Source organism: Trachypithecus francoisi, unplaced genomic scaffold (assembly GCF_009764315.1).
Source record: "Trachypithecus francoisi isolate TF-2019V2 unplaced genomic scaffold, Tfra_2.0 Lachesis_group2, whole genome shotgun sequence".
NCBI lineage: Eukaryota > Metazoa > Chordata > Mammalia > Primates > Cercopithecidae > Trachypithecus > Trachypithecus francoisi.
In genome coordinates this window covers 92,168,290-92,187,120 of record NW_022681465.1, presented here as the reverse complement: position 1 = coordinate 92,187,120, position 18,831 = coordinate 92,168,290, and the positions used below count along the sequence as shown (strand labels likewise).

The window sequence follows — 18,831 nt, the reverse complement described above, 5'->3', positions numbered from 1 at the left end:
TTCTCCTGAGGAGTCTGCTACCAGACATTTTGGAGCTCCATGGTATGTATTTGTTTATTTTCTTTTGTTGCTTTTAGGGTCTTTTCTTTATCCTTGACCTTTGGGAATTTGATTATTAAATGCCTTGAGGTAGTCTTCTTTGGGTTAAATATTTTTGTACTTGAATATTAATATCTTTCTCTAGGTTTGGGAAGTTCTCTGTTATTATTCCTTTGACTAAATTTTCTACTCCTCTCTCTCTCTCTACCTCCTCTTTAAGGCCAATAACTCTTAAATTTGTCCTGTTGAGGCTATTGTGTATATCTTGTAGGTGTGCTTTATTCATTTCTATTCTTTTTTCTTCTGTCTTCTGTGAATGTGTTTTTCAAACAGCTTGTTGTCAAGGTCAGTAAGTCTTTTTTCTGCTTGATCAGTTCTGCTATTAAGAGACACTGATGCATTCTTCGGTGTGTCAATTATATTTTTCAACTCCAGTATTTCTGCCTGATTCTTTTAAATGATTTCAATCTCTTTGTTAGATTTATCTGATGGGATTATGAATTCCTCTTGTGTGAACTTGAATTTCTTTGAGTTTCCTCAAAGAGCTATTTTGAATTATCTGTCTAAAGGTCACATGTCTCTATCTCTCCAGGATTGGTCTCCAGTGTATTATTCAGTTTATTTGGTGAGGGGATGTTTTCCTGGATGGTTTTGATGTTTGTGGATGTTTGTCAGTGTCTGAGCATTGAAGAGTTCAGTATTTCTTGTAGTCTTCACACACTGGGTTTGTTTGTACTCATCCTTTTTGGGAAGGCTTTCCAGGTATTTGAAAGGACTTGGGTGTTGTGATCTAAGTTTTTGGCCACTGCATCTGTGGTTCTTGCAGACTCATAGAGGTACTACCTTGGTGACCTTGGATGAGATCTGGAAGAATTTTCTGAATTACCAAGCAGAGACTCTTGTTCTCTTCTCTTACTTTCTCCCAAACAAATGGAGTCTCTTCTTCTGTGCTGAGCTGCCTGTAGCTGGGAAAGGGGTGACACATGGACCCCTGTGGCCACCATGACTGGGACTGCACTGGGCCATACCTGAAAGCAACACAGTCCTAGGTCTTGCACAAGGCCCACTGTGACTACTACCTGGCTACAACCTATGTTTGCTCAAGCCCCTAGGGCTCTACAGTCAGAAGGGGTGAAGCCATCCAGGCTTGTTTCCTTCCCTTCAGGGCAGCTAGTTCCCCTGGGTCACAAGCAGGTCCAGAGATGCTGTCTAAAAGCCAGGGCCTAGAGTCAGAAACCTTTGAACTCAACCTACTGCTCTATTCTACTGTGGCTAAGCTGGTACCAAAACCACAAGACAAAGTCCTTCCCACTCTTCCCTCCCCTTTCCATAAGCAGAGATATCTCTCCCTGTGCCCCCACCACCACAGATCCACAGGGTGCCAGCAATGTTCACTTAAGGTCCAAGGACTCTTCAGTTAGCTTGTGGTGACTGCTGCCAGGCCTGGGACTCATCCTTCAGAGCAATGACCTCCTCTCTGGCCCAGGGTAGGTCCAGAAATGCTGTACAAGAGCCAAGGCCTGGCATCAGGGGCCCACAGGCCTGCTTGGTGCTCTACCCCAGGGTGGCCAAGCTAGTACCTAAGCTGCAAGACAAAGTCCCCTTTATTTTTCCATCTCCTTTTCTTAATCAGAAGGAGTTTCTCCCTGTGACCATCACAGCTGGGAATATGATGGGTCACACATGACGCTAACACATGTGAGTCTCGTCCAAGACCCATGGAGTGTACTACCTGGTTACTCTGCTGATTATTCAGGGCCCAGCCTTCCATCAGCAGGTCATGAATCCTGCCAGGACTGGGTTTTTTCCTTCAAGGCAGCAGTTTCTTTTCTGGCCCAGGGTGTGTCTAGACATGTCATCTGGGAGCTAAGGCCTGGAATGGGGGCCTCTCAACTCTGCCTGGGGCCCTCTTGTAATACAGCTGAGCTGGTATCCAATTTGCAAGACAAAATCATCTTTAAGAGTGGTAAACTGGGCCGGGTGTGGTGGCTCAAGCCTGTAATCCCAGCACTTTGGGAGGCTGAGACGAGCGGATCACGAGGTCAGGAGATCAAGACCATCCTGGCTAACATGGTGAAACCCCGTCTCTACTAAAAATACAAAAAACTAGCGGGGCGAGGTGGCGGGCGCCTGTAGTCCCAGCTACTCCGGAGGCTGAGGCAGGAGAACTGCGTAAACCTGGGAGTCGGAGCTTGCAGTCAGCTGAGATCCGGCCACTGCACTCCAGCCCTGGTGACAGAGCAAGACTCCGTCTCAAAAAAAAAAAAAAAAAAACCAGGGTAAGCTACAGTGACTGGGTTTGTGAGAGGGGTGGTGCAAGCTCTTCCTTAACTGCCCTGGCTAGTGTCTTACTAGGTCACATGCTCTCCAAGTCCATTGGCTCTGAGCCCACCTAGCACAGCACTCGGACTTGCCTGGGAGTTGCAATCCTTGTGGCCTAGATTTCAAGCACTTCAAGACTAAAGTGCTTGTAGTTCCCTAGAGCACTTTAACCTGCAGTGGCGAGGCTTGCTGAAACTCACGTTCTGACTGTTGGCATGGGTAGTTCCCCTCTAGCTAGGGCTGGTCCGAATGCGCCTGCTGTGGACATTGGCTGAGTTCTGCCTAATGTTGACAGCACTGAGTTTCAATGCAAAGTTTCACAATCGCTGTGTTCTCCCTCCCTAAAGTGCACAGATTATCTGCACCACATGGCTGCTGCTGGGGAATGGTGGAGGGGTGGTGTTGGTGATTCAAGACTGTCTTTTCTACCCTCTTCAGCACCAGCACTGTGACCATTCATCTGATTTTTGGTTCTTATGAAGGTGCTTTTTTGTTCTTATGAAGGTGCTTTTTTGTGTAGATAGTTGTTAAATTTGGTGTTCCTGTTGGGAGGACGATGGCTTCTGTTTAGCTATCTTGCTCTGACTCCCCAGGATATGTTTTTATGGCTGAAAAGATCTAGGTAGCAAACATGGGCACTCACTTATAATCAAAGATAATATGAGCTAATATGGAAAAAGAACTTAGCTGTATAGATAAATAACTTTTACTGTGATACATGATATAAGAAAGTGGAACAGAGTATTATCGTGGTTTAAAAGTAGATGAATAGGTGGGATTCTTCACTATCATGAGAGCTACATTTCAATCTTTTCCCTGTACTTAGTTGATGATTAAATAACATATCAATCCTTCACAGTCTCTCTTTTTCTTGTTTTACAATTAACAAACTGTTTTTAAAATAAGGCAGAAATGTGTGGTTTAGGTGTCTAAAGACAGTAGAGGGTAGAGACAAGGTCTTGCTGTACTGCCAAGGCTGGTCTTGAACTCTTGGCCTCACAAGATCTCCTACCTCAGCCTCCCAGAGCATTACAGGCGTGAACCACTCTGCCTGGCCTAGAATTTCCTGTGTGTGTGTGTGTGTGTGTGTGTGTGTGTGGTGTGTGTGTGTGTGTGTGTGTGTGTTTGTGTTTTAAGGCCAAACAGTACTGTATATAAATACTACTTTTTTTTTTTTTTTTTTTTGAGATGGAGTCTCACTCTGTCACCCAGGCTGTAGTACAGTGGCATGATCTCGGCTCACTGCAACCTCCACCTCCTGGGTTCAAGCAATTCTCCTGCCTCAGCCTCCTGAGTCACTGGGACTACGGGTGCTTGACACTGTGCCCGGCTAATTCTTTTATTTTTAGTAGAGACAGGGTTTCACCATGTTGGCCAGGCTGGTCTCGAACTCCTGACCTCAGTTGATCCACCCACCTCAGCCTCCCAGAGTTCTGGGATTACACACGGGAGCCACCGCACCTGGCCATAAATACTACATTTTAAAATCCATTCAATGTTAGGGATTGTGGCAGATAGGTGGCAGGACTAGATTGCAGCTTTGACTTGGATGGACAGAACAACATGTGGAGGAACCACATGACCTGAAAAATTCACATAGTGAATTCACATAGTGAATTTTTGCTCCAGAATGACTACAGGAATAAATCAGGAAACCCAAGAGGACCCACAGACCCTCTGAAGGAAGTGGATTGTTCCTGCAGGACCCAGGAGACACCCCAAATACTGCTCTGGTATCCACGACTGAGAGACCCACTGACGGTTCACATCGCAGGACTCTGTGCAGACAATCCAGTACCAGCCCAGAGCCTGGTGGACTTGTTGAATGGCTGGATCCAGAAGGGAGATAAAAATCACTACACCTTGGCTCTCAGGAAGCACATCCATAGGAAAAGGAGGAGAGTACTATATTAAGGGAATAGTGGGGCAAAAGAATCTGAACAACAGCCTTCATCCCTAGACCTTTCCTCTGACAGAGCCTACCCAAATGAGTAGGAACCAGAAAGCCAACTCTGGTAATATGACAAAACAAGATTCTTTAGTACCCCCAAAAATCACACTAGTTCATCAGCAATGGATCCAAACCAGGAAGAAATCAAATCCCTGATTTACCTGAAAAAAAAATTCAGGAGGTTAGTTGTTAAGCTAATCAGGGAGTCACCAGACAAAGGTGAAGCCCAATGTAAGGAAATTTTAAAAATGATATGAGAAGTGAAGGGAGAAATATTCAATGAAATAGATAGCACAAAGAAAACAATCAAAACTTCAGGAAACATTGGACACATAGAAATGCAAAATGCTCTTGAGTGTCTCAGCAACAGAAGCAAACAAGTAGTAGAAAGAAATTCAGAACTCGAAGACAAGGTCTTCAAATTAACTCAATCCAACAAAGACAAAGAAAAAAGAATAAGAAAATATGAACAAATCCTCCAAGAAGTCTGGGATTATGTTAAACAACTGAACCTAAGAATAATCAATATTCCTGAGAAAGAAGAGAAATCTAAAAATCTTGGAAAACATATTTGAGGGAATAATCGAGGAAAACTTACCCAGCCTTGCTAGAGACCTAGCCATCCAAATACAAGAAGCACAAAGAATGCCTGGGAAATTCATCACAAAAAGATTACTGCCTAGGCACATAGTCCTCAGGTTATCTAAAGTTAAGACAAAGGAAAGAATCTTAAGAATTGTGAGACAAAAGCACCAGGTAACCCATAAAGGAAAACCTATCAGATTAATAGCAGATTTCTCAGCAGAAATCCTACTAGCTAGAAGGGATTGGGGCCCTATCATCAGCCTCCTCAAACAAAACAATTATCAGCCAAGAATTTTGTATCCAGTGAAGCTAAGCTTCATATATGAAGGAAATATACCGTCTTTTTCAGATAAACAAATGCTGAGATAATTCACAACTACCAAACCAACACTACCAGAACTACTAAAAGGAGCTCTAAATCTTGAAATGAACCCTGGAAATACATCAAAACAGAACTTCTTTAAAGCATAAATCTCACAGGACATATAAAACAAAAATACAATTTAAAAATGAAAAATTAAGGTATGCAAACAACAAATAGCACAATGAATGGAATGGTAACTCACATCTCAATACTCACGTTGAATGTAAATGGCCTAAATGCTCCACTTAAAAGATGCAGAACTGCAGAAAGTATAAGAATTCACCCCCCAACCATCTGCTGCCTTCAAAAGACTTACCTAACACATAAGGACTCACATAAACTTAAGGTAAAGTGGTGGAAAAAGACATTTCATGCAAATGGACACCGAAAGCGAGCAGGAGTAGGTATTCTTATATCAGACAAAACAAACTTTAAAGCAACAGTAGTTAAAAAAGACAAAGAGGGGCATTATATAATGACAAATGACTTATCCAACACGAAAATATCACAATCCTAAACATATATGCACCTGACATTAGAGTTCTCAAATTTATAAAACAGTTACTAATAGACCTAAGAAATGAGATAGAAAGCAACACAGTAGTAGTCCAGGACTTCAATACTCCATGGACAGCACTAGACAGGTCATCAAGACAGAAAGTCAACAAAGAAAAACGGATTTAAACTATACCCTAGAACAAATGGACTTAACAGATATATACAGAACATTCCATCCAGCAACCACAGAACATACATTCTATTCAACAGCACATGGGACTTTCTTTTATTTGTTTATTTTTGGTTTTATTAATTTTTAATTATACTTTAAGTTCTGGGGTACATGTGCAGAATATGCAGTTTTGTTACACAGGTATACACATGCCATGGTGGCTTGCTGCACCCATCAACCCATCACCAACATTAGGTATTTCTCCTAATGTTATCCCTCTCCTATCCCCAAACCACCACAGGCCCCAGTGTGTGATGTTCCCCTCTCTGTGTCCAAGTGTTCTCATTCTTCAACTCCCACTTATGAGTGAGAACATGCAGCATTTGGTTTTGTCATTGTGATAGTTTGCTGAGAGTGATGGTTTCCAGCTTCATCCATGTCCCTGCAAAGGACAAGAACTCATCTTTTTTTTATGGCTGCATAGTATTCCATGGTGTATATGTGCCACATTTTCTTAATCCAGTCTATCACTGATGGACATTTGGGTTGGTTCCAAGTCTTTGCTATTGTGAAAAGTGCCACAGTAAACATACATGTACATGTGTCTTTATCATAGAATGATTTTTAATCCTTTGAGTATATGCCCAGTAATGGGATGGCTGGGTCAAATGGTATTTCTAATTCTAGATCCTTAAGGAATCGCCACACTGTCTTCCACAATGGTTGAACTAATTTACACTCCCACCAACAGTATAATAATGTTCCTATTTTTCCACAATCTCTCTAGCATCTGTTGCTTCCTGACTTTTTTTTTTTTTTTTGAACAGAGTCTCACTCTGTCACCTGGCTGGAGTGCAGTGGCATGATCTCAGCTCACTGCAACCTCCACCTCCCTGGCTCAAGTGATTCTCCTGCCTCAGCTTCCTGAGTGACTGGGGCTACAGGCATGCATCACCACACCCAGGTAATTTTTGTATTTTTGGTAGAGACAGGGTTTCACCATGTTGGCCAGGATGGTCTCAATCTCTTGACCTCATTATCTGCCCACCTCGGCCTCCCAAAGTGCTGGGATTACAGGCATGAGCCACCACACCCAGTCGTTTCCTGACTTTTCAATGATCGCCTTTCTAACTGGTGTGAGATGGTATCTCATTGTGGTTTTGATTTGCATTTCTCTAATGACCAGTGATGATGAGCATTTTGTCATATATCTGTTGGCTGCACAAATGTCTTCTTTTGAGAAGTGTCTGTTCATATTCTTTGCCCATGTTTTGAGGGGGTTGTTTGTTTCTTGAGAATTTGTTTAAGTTCTTTGTAGATTCTGGATATTAGCACTTTGTCAGATGGATAGATTGCAAAAATTTTATTCCATTCTATAGGTTGCCTGTTCACTCTGATGATAGTTTCTTTTGCTGTGCAAAAGCTCTTTAGTTTAATTAGGTCCCATTTGTCAATTTTGGCTTTTGTTGCATTGCTTTTGGTGTTTTAGACATGAACTCTTTGCCCATGCCTATATCCTGAATGGTATTGCCTAGGTTTTCTTCTAAAATTTTTATGGTCCTAGGTCTTACATTTAAGTCTTTGATCCATCTTGAGTTGATTTTTGTATAAGGTGTAAGGAAGGGGCACAGTTTTCTGCATATGGCTAGCCAGTTTTCCCAACATCATTTATTAAATAGGGAATCTTTTCCCCATTGCTTATGTATATCAGGGTTGTCAAAGATCAGGTTGTGGTAGATGTGTAGTGTTATTTCTGAGGCTTCCATTCTGTTCCGTTGGTCTATATATCTATTTCGGTACCTGTACCATGCTCTTTTGGTTACTGTAGCCTTGTAGTATAGTTTGAAGTCAGGTAGCATGATGCCTCCAGCTTTGTTCTTCTTGTCCAGGATTGCATTGGCTATGTGGGCTCTGTTTTGGTTCCATATGAAGGTTAAAGTAGTTTTTTCCAATTCTATGAAGAAAGTCATGGTAGCTTGATGGGGATAGCATTGAACGTATAAATTACTTTGGGCAGTAAGGCCATTTTCATGATGTTGATTCTTCCTCTCCATGAGCATGGAATGCTCTTCTATTTGTTTGTGTCCTCTTTTATTTTATTGAGCAGTGGTTTGTAGTTCTCCTTGAAGAGGTCCTTCACATCCCTTGTAAGTTGGATTCCTAGGTATTTTACTCTCTTAGTAGCAATTGTGAATGGGAGTTCACTCATGATTTGGCTCTCTGTTTGTCTGTTATTGGTGTATAGGAATGCTTGTGATTTTTGCACATTGATTTTGTATCCTGAGACTTTGCTGAAGTTGCTTATCAGCTTAAGGAGATTTTGGGCTGAGAGATGGGATTTTCAAAATATACAATCATGTCATCTGTAAACAGAGACAATTTGACTTCCTCTCTTCCAATTTGAATATGCTTTATTGCTTTCTCTTGCCTAGTGCCCTGAGCAGAACTTCCAATACTATGTTGAATAGGAGTGGTGAGAGAAGTCATCCTTATGTTGTGCTGGTTTTCAAAAAGAGTGCTTCCAGTTTTTGCCCATTCAGTATGATATTGGCTGTGGGTTTGTCATAAATAGCTTTTATTATTTTGAAATACGTCCCATCAACACCTAGTTTATTGAGAGTTTTTAGCATGAAAGGCTGTTGAATTTTGTAAAAGGCCTTTTCTGCATCTATTGAGATAATCATGTGGTTTTTGCCATTGGTTCTGTTTATGTGATGGATTACATTTATTGATTTGCGTATGTTGAACCAACCTTGCATCCCAGGGATGAAGCTGACTTGATCGTGGTGGATAAGCTTTTGGATGTGCTGCTGGATTCGGTTTGCCAGTATTTTATTCAGGATTTTTGCATTGGTGTTCATGAGGGATATTGGTCTAAAATTCTTGTTTTTAGTTGTGTCTCTGCCAGGCTTTGGTATCAGGATGATGCTGGCCTCATAAAATGAGTTAGGGAGGATTCCCTCTTTTTCTATTGATTGGAATAGTTTCAGAAGGAATGGTACCAACTCCTATTTGTACCTCTGGTAGAATTTGGGTGTGAATCCGTCTGGTCTGGGACTTTTTTTGGTTGGTAGGGTGTTAATTATTGCCTCAATTTCAGAACCTGTTGTTGATCTATTCAGAGATTCAACTTCTTCCTGGTTGCTTCTTGGGAGGGTATATATGTCCAGGAATTTATCCATTTCTTCTAGATTTTCTAGTTTATTTGCATACAGGTGTTTATAGTATTCTCTGATGGTAGTTTGTATTTCTGTGGAGTCAGTGGTGATATCCCCTTTATCACTTTTTATTGTGTCTGTTTGATTCTTCTCTCTTTCCTTCTTTATTTGCCTGGCTAGCAGTCTATCTATTCTATTGATCTTTTCAAAAAAGCAGCTCTGGGATTCATTGATTTTTTTTTTTTTTTAATGGGTTTTTTGTGTCTCTGTCTCCTTCAGTTCTGCTCTGATCTTTGAATTTGTATTCTCTCCTGCTTTCTCTTATGGGCATTTGGTGCTATAAATTTCCCTCTGCACACTGCTTTTGCTGTGTCCCAGAGATTCTAGTACATTGTGTCTTTGTTCTCATTGGTTTCAAAGAACATCTTTATTTCTGGTTTCATTTTGTTATTTAGCCAGTAGTCATTCAGGAGCGGGTTGTTCAGTTTCCATGTAGTTGTGTGGTTTTGAGTGAGTTTTTTAATCCTGAGTTCTGATTTGATGGCACTGTGGTCTGAGTGATGGTTTGTTGTTATTTCTGTTCTTTTACATTTGCTGAGGAGTGTTTTACTTCCAATTATGTGGTCAGTTTTAGAATAAGTGTGGTGTGGTGCTGGGAAGAATGTATATCCTCTTGATTTGGGGTGGAGAGTTCTGTATATTCTATTAGGTTGGCTTTGTCCAGAGCTGAGTTCAAGTCCTGGATATCCTTGTTAATTTTCTGTCTTGTTGATCTGTCTAATATTAACAGTGGGATGTTAAAGTTTCCCATTATTATTGTGTGGAAGTCTAAGTCTCTTTGTAGGTCTCTAAGAACTTGCTTTATGAATATGGGTGCTGCTGTATTGGGTGCATATATATTTAGGATAGTTAGCTCTTCTTGTTGCATTGATTCCTTTACCATTATGTAATGACCTTCTTTGTCTCTTTTGATCTTTGTTGCTTTAAAGTCTGTTTTTATCTGAGACCAGGATTGTAACCCCTGTTTTGTTTTGTTTTGTTTTTTCTTTCCATTTGCTTGGTAGAACTTCCTCCATCCCTTTATTTTGAGCCTATGTGTGTCTTTGCACTTGAGGTGGGTCTCCTGAATACAGCACACCAATGGGTCTTGACTCTATCCAATTTGGCAGTCTGTGTCTTTTAATTGGGGCCTTTAACCCATTTACATTTAAGGTTAACATTGTTATATGTGAATTTGATCCCTTCATTATGATGCTAGCTGGTTATTTTACCTGTTAATTGATGCAGTTTTTTCATAATGTTGATGGTCTTTACAATTCGGAATGTTTTTGCAGTGGATGGTACTGGTTGTTTCTTTCTATGTTTAGTGTTTCCTTCAGAAGCTCTTGTAAGGCAGTCCTGGTGGTGACAAAATCTCTCAGCATTTGCTTGTCTGTAAAGGATTTTATTTCTCCTTCACTTATGAAGCTTAGTTTGGCTGTATATGAAGTTCTTAGTTGAAAATTCTTTTCTTTAAGAGTGTTGAATGTTGACCCCCACTCTGTTCTGGCTTGTAGGGTTTCTGCTAAGAGATCTGCTGTTAGTTTGATGGGTTTTCCTTTGTGGTAACCCGACCTTTCTTTCTGGGTGCCCTTAACATTTGTTCCTCCATTTCATCCTTGGTGAATCTGACAATTATGTGTCTCAGGGTTGCTCTCCTTGCGGAGGGTCTTTGTGGTGTTCTCTGTATTTCCTGAATTTGAATGTTGACCTGTCTTGTTAGGTTGGGGAAGTTCTCCTGGATAATATCCTGAGAAGTGTCTTCTACCTTGATTGCATTCTCCCCATCACTTTTAGGTACACCAATCAAACGTGGATTTGGTCTTTTCACATAGTCCCGTATTTCTTGGAGGCTTTGTTTACTTCTTTTTCACTCTTTTTTCTCTAATCTTGTTTTCTCACTTTATTTCATTCATTTGATCTTCAATCACTGATATCTTTTTTCCGCTTGATCAAATTGGCTATTGAAGCATGTGTATGCTTCACGAAGTTCTCGTACTGTGATTTTCAGCTCCATCAGCTCATTTAAGCTGTTCTCTACACTGGTTATTCTAGTTGGCAATTCATCTAACCTTTTTTCAAGGTTTTTAGCTTCCTTGCAATGGATTAGAACATGCTCCTTTAGCTCGGAGAAGTTTGTTATTACCAACGTTTTGAAGCCTACTTCTGTCAACTCATCAAACTCATTCTCCATTCAGTTTTGTTCCCTTGCTGGTGAGGAGTTGTGTTCCTTAGAGGAGAAGAGGCATTCTGGTTTTTGGAATTTTCAGCCTTTCTGCTCTGTTTTCTCCCCATCTTTGTGGTTTTATCTATCTTTGGTCTTTGATGTTGATGACCTGTGGTGGGGGGAGGGTTGGTGTGAATGTCCTTTTTGTTGATGTTGTTCCTATTCCTTTCTGTCTGTAACCATCTAGCCCCTCAGCTGCAGGTCTTTTGGAGTGTGCTGGAGGTCCACTTCAGACCCTGTTTGCCTGGGCATCACCAACGGAGACTGCAGAACAGCAAATATTGCTGCCTGATCCTTTGTCCCAGCGGGGCACCCGCCTGTATGAGGTGTCTATTGGCCCCTACTGGGAGGTGTCTCCCAGTCAGGCTACACGGGGTTCAGAACCCACTTGAGGAGGCAGTCTGTCCGTTATTGGAGCTTGAACGCCATGCTGGGAGAACCACTGCTCTCTTCAGAGCTATCAGGCAGGGACATTTAAGTCTGGAGAAGCTGTCTGTTGCCTTTTGTTCAGATATGCCCTGCCCCCAGAGGTGGAATCAGAGAGGCAGTAGGTCTTGCTGAGCTGCGGTAGGCTCCGCCCAGTTCAAGCTTCCCTGCCCCTTTGTTTATACTGTGAGCATAGAACTGCCTACTGAAGCCTCAGTAATGGCGGACGCCCTGCTCGCTGCCAAACTTCAGCATCCCAGGTCAATCTCAGACTGCTGCGCTAGCAGCAAGCAAGGCTCCGTGGGCGCGGACCCGCTGATCCAAGCATGGGAGAGAATCTCCTGGTCTGCCAGTTGGGAAGACCGAGGGAAAAGCACAGTATTTGGACAGGAGTGTACTGCTCCCCCAGGTATAGTCACTCACAGCTTCCCTTGGCTAGGAAAGGGAAATCCCCTGACCCCTTGTGCTTCCCAGGTGAGGCAATGCCCCATCCTGCTTGGGCTCGCCCTCCGTGGGCTGCACCCACTGTCCAATGAGTCCCAGTGAGATAAACCAGGTACCTCAGTTGGAAATGCAGAAATCACCTGTCTTCTGTGTTGATCTCGCTGGGAGCTGTAGACTGGAGCAGTTCCTATTTGGCCATCTTGGAAGTGACCCTTTTTTTTTTTTTGAGACAGAGTCTCGCTCTGTCACCCAGGCTGGAGTGCAGTGGTGTGATCTCAGCTCACTGCAACCTCTGCCTCCCAAGTTCAAGTGATTCTCTACCTCAACCTCCCAAGTAGCTGGGATTACCGGTGCCTGCCACCACACCTGGCTAATTTTTTTGTATTTTTAGTAGAGACGGGGTTTCACCATCTTGGTCACGCTGGTCTTGAACTCCTGACCTCGTGATCCACCCACCTCGGCCTCCCACAGTGCTGGAGTTACAAACATGAGCCACCATGCTCAGCCGGAACTTTCTTTAAGATAGAACATATGATACCCACAAAATGAGCCTCAATAAATTTAAGAAAATTGGAATTATATCAAGCACTCTCTCAGACCACAGTAGAATAAAACTGGAAATTAACTCCAAAAGGAACCTTCAAAACCATGAAAATACATGGAAATTAAATAATCTGTTCCTGAATGATCATTGGGTAAAAAAATGAACTCAAGATGGAAATTAAAAAATTCTTTAAACTGAATGACAATAGTGACACAACCTATCAAAACCACTGGGATACAACAAAGGCAGTGCCAAGAGGAAAGTTCATAGCCCTAAATGCCTATATCAAAAAGTCTGAAAGAGCACAAACAGACAATCTAAGGTCACACCTCAAGGTACTAGAGAGACAAGAACAAATAAAACCCAAACCCAGCAGAGAAAAGGAAATAACCGAGATCAGAGCTGAATTAAATAAAATTGGAACAAACAAAAACAATACAAAAGATAAATAAAACAAAAAGCTGGTTCTTTGAAAAGATAAATAACACTGATAGACCATTAGCAAGATTAATCAATAAAAGAAGAGAGAAAATCCAAATAAGCTTGATAAGAAACAGAATGGGAGATACCATTTATTATGCTCTCAGATTCCATAGTTCAGAAATGCAGACAGGGCATAGCATATGTGGCTCATCTCTATTCTATGCTATGAGATGTTTGGCCTCAGTTGGGAAGACTCAAAAGGCTGGGAGTGTCTTAAAAGACTGAGGCCTGGAATCCTCTGATGGCTGCTTGATGTACATCTGGTACTTGGTCTGAGATGACTTGAAGGCTGGGCCCTGCTGAGACAGTCAGTGGTGTACCAGTAGTTGGCCTTTCCGCAACGTGGCTCCTCACAGCATGGTGGCTGGGTTCCACCGGTGTGTATCCAGTGAAGGAACATCTGAATAGAGAGTGGTCCAAGAAAATTAGGGGAAGCTGCATGGCTTTTTGGGACCTAACTGGAAATCACATGGTATCACTTTTGTCATACATTTTTGTCTGAGTCACAGGTTCATCCAGATTCACAGGAGGAAACATAGAGCTCACTTCTTTTTTTTTTTTTTTTGAGACGGAGTCTCGCTGTGTCGCCCAGGCTGGAGTGCGGTGGCACGATCTCGGCTCACTGCAAGCTCCGCCTCCCGGGTTCCCGCCATTCTGCCGCCTCAGCCTCCGAGTAGCTGGGACTACAGGCGCCCGCAACCGCGCCCGGCTAGTTTTTTGTATTTTTAGTAGAGACGGGGTTTCACCGTGTTAGCCAGGAGGGTCTCGATCTCCTGACCTAGTGATCCGCCCGCCTCGGCCTCCCAAAGTGCTGGGATTACAGGCTTGAGCCACCGCGCCCGGCAGAGCTCACTTCTTAATGGGAGGTATCTCAAAGTGTTCTGAGGCCATGTTTTCAAACCACTGCAGTTTTAGATTTCATGTAGCGCTACTGCACCTTCAGAACTATCCAGGTGATGTGCTGCATTATCAGCTTGATAAATGATGTGTTTGCAGGTAATTTCAGTCTAGCCTTGCAGTCTAAACAGAGTCCTTTAATATCCTTTTTTTTTAACCCCCAAATACCCCAAGTATTCATTCTCTGAAACAAAATGCGTGGTTCAGCCATCTCAGATGTGTTGGTAGAGCTTTTTAAGTACTCGATTCTTTTCCTTGTCTTCCCAGGAGCATTCCCAATATATCGTTTTTGACATTAGAAAACGAAATATTTCCTCTGGCTGTCTGGCCTCTATTTTCTTGTATTAAACAGATCAACCAATTGGAGTTATAGTCCCTGCAGAGCAGAACAAAACTGCCCTTGACAACTCCCTGCTGCCATAGGGGCATGAGACCGCTTCACCCTCATGACTACCTTAGAAGCAATCAGAGAGCTAGAGAAGAATCCAGTCCTGGCTCCCTATCACCCAAAACCAGCTCTTTCATATAGTACTTAGCTACTTCTATTTCATTCCTGGCATTCTTCCTTTGCTTATTGTTTGCTCAATTTTCTATTAAAGTTTTATATTTTTAAAAATAATGGCTCTTTTTATATTTACATAGCAAACTTTTGCTTTTTTTTATTTTAAAACGTAACATTTAAAAACACTCGATTTTTTATTTATTTTTTATTTTATTTATTTATTTTTTGAGACAGGGTCTCATTCTGTTGCCCAGACTGGAGTGCAGTGTCATGATCTTGGCTCATGACAATCTTCACCTCCCAGGTTCAAGCGATTCTCCTGCCTCAGCCTCCCAAGTAGCTGGGATTACAGGCGCGTGCCACTACCGCTCAGCTAATTTTTGTATTTTTGGTAGAGATCGGGTTTCACCATGTTGGTCAGGCTGGTCTTGAAGTCCTGACCTCAGGCGATCCACCCACCTTGGCCTCCCAAAGTGCTTAGTGCTGGGATTATAGGTGTGAACCACCATGCCTGACAGGATGGCTGCTATTAAAAAAAAAAACAAACAGAAAATAACAAATATTGGAGAGGATGTGGAGAAACAAACCATTGTGCATTGTTGGTGGGATTATAAAATGGTTCAGCTGCTATGAAAAACATATGGTGGTCCCTCAAAAAATTAAAAATTGAATTACCATTTGATCTGATAGTTCCACTTTGGGTATATATCCAAAAGAACTGAGCAGGGTCTTGAAGAGATATTTGTACACCCATGTTCATAGCATCATTGTTCACAATAGCCAAAAGGTGGAAGCAATAAATTGAAAGATAAATGGATAAACAAAATATGGTATAGACATACAATATCATACTATTCAGCCTTAAAAAGGAACACAATTCTGACACATGCTGCAATGTGGATGAACCTTGAGAACATTATGCTAAATGAAATAAGCCAGTTATAAAAAGACAAGTGCTTTGTGATTCCACTTACATGAGGTACCTAGTATATTCAAATTCATAGAGACAGGAAGTAGAATGGTGGTTGTCTGGGGCTGGTGGGAAGGCAGAGTCGGGAGTTGTTCCATGGGTACAGAGTTTCAACACTGCAAATTGAAAAGAGTTCTGGAAATCAGTTGCACAACAATGTGAATGCACTTTACACTGCTGAACTGTTCACTTCAGAATAGTTAAGCTCATAACTTTTGTGTGTTATCCCTTCCCCTTTGCATTTGTTATGACCATCAGATTTGATGTCAGAGTTACGCTAGCATTGTAAAAGGAGTTGGGAAACGTTTGAGTTTTTAAAAATCTTTTAGAATATTTTCACATAGCATAATAATTTTATATAATTTTGAAGAATCATTCCATTTAGTCTCTGGCTCTCCTCCCAGCTATCACTTCTAAAATTCAGACCTTCCTCAACATCCTTTTGGTGGTAACCCTTAACCATTACCACTGCTCTCTGTTTCAAACCATTTCCAGTGCTGGGATGAGCAGATTTTTAGTGGTGCCACATCTTATGGCGGCAAAGGAGCAGATCCTTTGGAGTAAGGGGGGAATGAAAGTAAAACCTCTGCTAGGCACTTCCTTCCTTTACCCTGTCACCTACCCTCTCCTTCTCCCCTCCAAAGGTCCAAATAAATTGCCAGCTCCTGTTCCATTTATGTGCCTTTCCTCAGAGGTCCCTACTCTACTTTTGAAGACTTTTGGAGTCTATTTGTTTACTGGCTTTGTGTTCCTAAAGTCTCATCATCAATTCATCAATTTCAGTCTCGCTTTTGTATTTCTCTACTAGGCATAAAGGAAAAATGGGGAACAGAGAGAGTAGTGGAGGGACAGAGAGCTTAGCAAGAAGCCCATTAACTAGATTTCCCATTGTCCGTAGAAATCCTTAGAGAGAGCCAAAAAAAAAAAAAAAAAAAAAAAAGATGTGTGCTTGTTCAGTGGTGGCAAGTGACAGTGAAATTTCACAGACACCACCCTAGAACACATTACTTATCAGCTCTCTCTACACTATTGCAAAGAGACTTCCAGCTGGCATGCTAACATCCTGCCTTGCTCCAACTAATCTTTTTTGTATTAGACAATATCCCTTTTAAAATATAGATCTGGTTATGACTCTATCCTGCTTAAGCCCTTTCATAGCTTTCTTACTAAGAATACACTGAGAATAAAGACTAAAACCCTCGGCCAGGTGCAGTGGCATACCCTGTAATCTCAGCACTTTGGGAGTTCAAGACCAGCCTGACTAATGTGGTGGAACCTCATCTCTACTAAAAAAAAAAAAAAAAAAATTAGCGGTCGTGGTGGCACATGCCTGTAATCCCAGCTTCCCGGGAGGCTGAGGCAGGAGAATCACCTGAACTCGGGAGGCAGAGGTTGCAGTGAGCCGAGATCACACCACTGCACTCTAGCCTGGATGAGACAGTGAGACTCCACCTCAACAACAACAACAACAACAACAAAAATGAAGAAGAAGAAAACCCTCAAGGAGTCAGCATCTGCCCAGACTTTTAGCTATAGCTGCTGTATAAAGACCTAAATAGTCTTTTGGTTTCTCAAATGTTCAAGTTTTAGGGGTTGGGTGCAGCGGCTGACACCTGTAATCTTAGCACCCAGGCTGTGTCTAAAAAACAAAAACAAAAACAAAAAAATATCCAAGTTTACCTGCCTGTGTCTGGAACCTGCTCGCTTGACTACCTTCCTCCAGGCTCTATCTCCCTACTAACAAGAACATAAACCCCTCACCCTTGGCTTCAGTAACTTCTACCCATTTTTCAGACATTAGGTCTCAGTTTATATTTTTAGGGAAGCCTCTTCCTAACTACCCAGTATGTATCAGATTCCTTGTTACATTCCTAGAACTTAGTCTATTTTGGGAGTACTTAATCTATTTTTAGTTAAATCAAAAATTTGATCAAAATTTGATTAAAAATCAAATGTATGATCACCTGATTCACATTTGTCCTCCCCACTAAAACTGTAAGCTCCATGAAGACAAGGACTGTCTGTGTCTTGCTTAAAATTCTATCTCTTGTGCTTAGCATGTCCCTGCACAATGTAATAATTCAAAAAATATTTGTTGGATCAATACAGAAATATAAGAGAAAAGGTGTGAATCAATTCATGCCTTATTTTAAAAGGTGTGAATCAATAACACCTTATTTTTCCTCTGCCTGAGTTTGTAATGAACTTAGAGATAGATGCAGGAGCCAGGCAGATACCGATAAAAACTTCATTGTCACTACTGAAAATAAAGAAACACCATTTCCTATTAAAAAGAATGAAGGGCTTCTTAGAGAAATGTTGAATTCCAGATCTGGAGCAGGCAATATGCAAGATGAGTTTGAAACACCTTTTGTGGCAAAAATAAAGACACTACTTAAAAGATGAATGGGGATATATCAAAATGACACACGATCTGGCTTAAAAAAGAAAAATGACAATAATAGATTATAATTCATTAAGTAAACAGAATTCCTGAGTCTATAATTACACTCAAAATAGGCAGAGGGGGAGAAAAACTATTTTTTAAACTTTTATTTTAGGTTCGGGGCTGCATGTGCAGGTTTGTTACATAGGTAGGTGCCTTAGGGTTTGATGTACAGATTATTTCATCACCCAGGTAATAAGCCTAGTACCTGATAGTTTTTCAATCCCCACCCTCCCTACACCCTCCACCCTCAAGTAGGCCCTGGTGCCTATTGTTCCCTTCATTGTGCCCATGTGTACTCAATGTTTAGCTCCCACTTGTAAATGCGAACATGTGGTATTTGGTTTTCTGTTCCTGTGTTAGTCCACTTAGGATAGGAGCCTTGAGCTCCATCTACGTTGCTGCAAAGTACATAATCTCATTCTATTTTATGGCTGCATGGTATTCCATGGTGTATATGTATCACATTTTCTTTGTCCAGTCTACCATTGATAGGCATTTAGGTTCCATGTCTTTGCTATTGTGAATAGTGCTGTGATGAACATATGCATGCATGTACGTGTCTTTATGGTAGAGTGATTTATATTCCTTTGAATATATACCTAATATATATATATATATATATATACACACACACCCAATAGAAAGGGATTGCTGGGTTGAATTGTATTTCTGTTTTAAGTTCTCTGAGAAACTGCCAAACTGCTTTCCACGGTGGCTGCACTGATTTACACTCCCACCAATTGTGTTGTGTGTAAGCTTTC

The 18,831-nt window shown here is 41.5% G+C and overlaps 1 long non-coding RNA gene across 1 annotated transcript; it reads right to left on the bottom strand.

Annotated features, from left to right (window-relative positions):
* Window positions 1–228: 228 nt before the first annotated feature.
* On the bottom strand, window positions 229–18,547 carry LOC117064499. Its single transcript, XR_004429494.1, has 3 exons — window positions 18,309–18,547; window positions 5,460–5,465; window positions 229–241 (listed from the first exon to the last, which is right to left on the bottom strand). It is a non-coding gene; the product is annotated as an uncharacterized LOC117064499 (long non-coding RNA).
* Between the last annotated feature and the right edge of the window lie 284 nt (window positions 18,548–18,831).